We start from the raw sequence: 2,554 nt of genomic DNA on the forward strand, positions 1-2,554 counted from the left end.
CTCTGTTCTTCAAAGAATGCTTCTTCTCTCTCACACACACACATGCATACACACAACCTCAGTCAGTAATGACAACATGGCCATGCAAGAACAAAATCAGGGGTTCATTGTGCATGTGAAAATGTGTAGGTTTGGTCTCTTTCACTGTCACTGCATTAATTAAATAATTACACAATGGTATTTCAAAGTGTTATGCGACTTCATCAAAAAGGAAATAAGACATAAAAGTCAAGTTTAACATTTTTTAAGAAGATAAATGTGAATAGGGAAAATTAAAAATTGTTTAGGAGACAAAGTATAAATAAACGGACATTAAGTAAAACAAAATAATGCAGTGCAATAATATGGGAGCTGGTTCTAGATATAGGTGGTATAAGAGGTGTATAATGTTTATATTCTACAAGTATATCCGCAATGATTTATAAATAAGCAAACTTTAAAATCAATTTTAAACGTGACTGGAAGTCAAACACTGAGGCGATTAGTTCAGTTTATTTGGTTCTGTATGAATCATTCTGTATGAGCTGCAGCTGTCTGATGTTTTTTTGTGGGAAGGTTGGTAAGGAATCAGTTACAGTAGTCCATTTTGCTGCTAATGAAAAATGAGTTACATGTTTTGTAATGTTGACACAGCCACTGCCCTTATCAACCAGATGCAATGGCTGATTTTATGCACTCTGTAAACTGATGCACATAGTAATAGCAAGTTTCAAGCAAGATGCCCAGCAAGTTGCAAAAAAAAAAAAAAAAAAAAAGTTGACGTGTTAGATGGATAGACAGACAATAAATAAATAATAATAAAAATGGATATATGGATAGATATATACAGGTGCTGGTCATATAATTAGAATATCATCAAAAAGTTGATTTATTTCACTAATTCCATTCAAAAAGTGAAACTTGTATATTATATTCATTCATTATACACAGACTGATATATTTCAAATGTTTATTTCTTTTAATTTTGATGATTAGAGCTTACAGCTCATGAAAGTCAAAAATCAGTATCTCAAAATATTAGAATATTTACATTTGAGTTTGAATAAATGACCATCCCTACAGTATGAATTCTGGGTATCTCTTGTTCTTTGAAACCACAATAATGGGGAAGACTGCTGACTTGACAATGATCCAGAAGACGAACATTGACACCCTCCACAAAGAGGGTAAGTCACAGAAGGTCATTACTGAAAGGTGTGGCTGTTTACAGAGTGCTGTATCAAAGCATATTAAATGCAAAGTTGACTGGAAGGAAGAATTTGGGTAGGAAAAGGTGCACAAGCAACAGGGATGACCGCAAGCTTGAGAATACAGTCAAGCAAAGCCGATTCAAACACTTGGGAGAGCTTCACAAGGAGAGAACTGAAGCTGGAGTCAGTGCATAAAGAGTCACCACGCTCAGACCTCTTCAGGAAAAGGGCTACCAAGCCACTTCAGAACTGTGGGCTGTGGAGAAAAAGAACTGGACTGTTGCTCAGTGGTCCAAAGTCCTCTTTTCAGATGAAAGTAAATTTTACATTTCATTTGGAAATCAAGGTCCCAGAGTCTGAAGGAAGAGTGGAGAGGCACAGAATCCATGTTACTTGAAGTCCAGTGTGAAGTTTCCATAGTCAGTGATGATTTGGGCTGCCATGTCATTTGCTGGTGTTGGTCCACTGTGTTTTCTGATGTCCACAGTCAACACAGCCATCTACCAGGAAATTTTAGAGCACTTCATGCTTCCTTCTGTTGACAAGCTTTATGGAGATGCTGATTTCATTTTCCAGCAGGACTTGGCACCTGCCCACACTGCCAAAGGTAGCAAAAGCTGGTTCAATGACCATAGTGTTACTGTGCTTGATTGGCCAGCAAACTCGCCTGACCTGAACCCCATAGAGAATCTATGGGGTATTGTCAAGAGGAAGATGAGAGACACCAGACCCAACAATGCAGATGAGCTGAAGGCCACTATCAGAGCAACCTGGGCTCTCATAACACCTGAGCAGTGCCACAGACTGATCGACTCCATGCCACGCCGCATTGCTGCAGTAATTCAGGCAAAAGGAGCCCCAACTAAGTATTGAGTGCTGTACATGCTCATACTTTTCATTTTCATACTTTTCAGTTGGCCAAGAGTTCTAAAAATCCTTTCTTTGTATTGGTCTTAAGTAATATTCTAATATTTTGAGATACTGATTTTTGACTTTCATGAGCTGTAAGCTCTAATCATCAAAATTAAAAGAAATAAACATTTGAAATATATCAGTCTGTGTGTAATGAATGAATATAATATACAAGTTTCACTTTTTGAATGGAATTAGTGAAATAAATCAACTTTTTGATGATATTCTAATTATATGACCAGCACCTGTAGATAGATAGAATGACAGCAACAGGGATGACCGCAAGCTTGAGAATACTGTCAAGCAAAGCCGATTCAAACACTTGTGAGAGCTTCACAAGGAGTGGACTGAAGCTGGAGTCAGTGCATCAAGAGTCACCACGCTCAGAAGTCTTCAGCAAAAGGGCTACCATGCCACTTTTGAAACAGAAACAACGTCAGAAGCATCTTACC

The sequence above is a fragment of the Onychostoma macrolepis genome, chromosome 25 (assembly GCF_012432095.1).
Source record: "Onychostoma macrolepis isolate SWU-2019 chromosome 25, ASM1243209v1, whole genome shotgun sequence".
Classification (NCBI taxonomy): domain Eukaryota; kingdom Metazoa; phylum Chordata; class Actinopteri; order Cypriniformes; family Cyprinidae; genus Onychostoma; species Onychostoma macrolepis.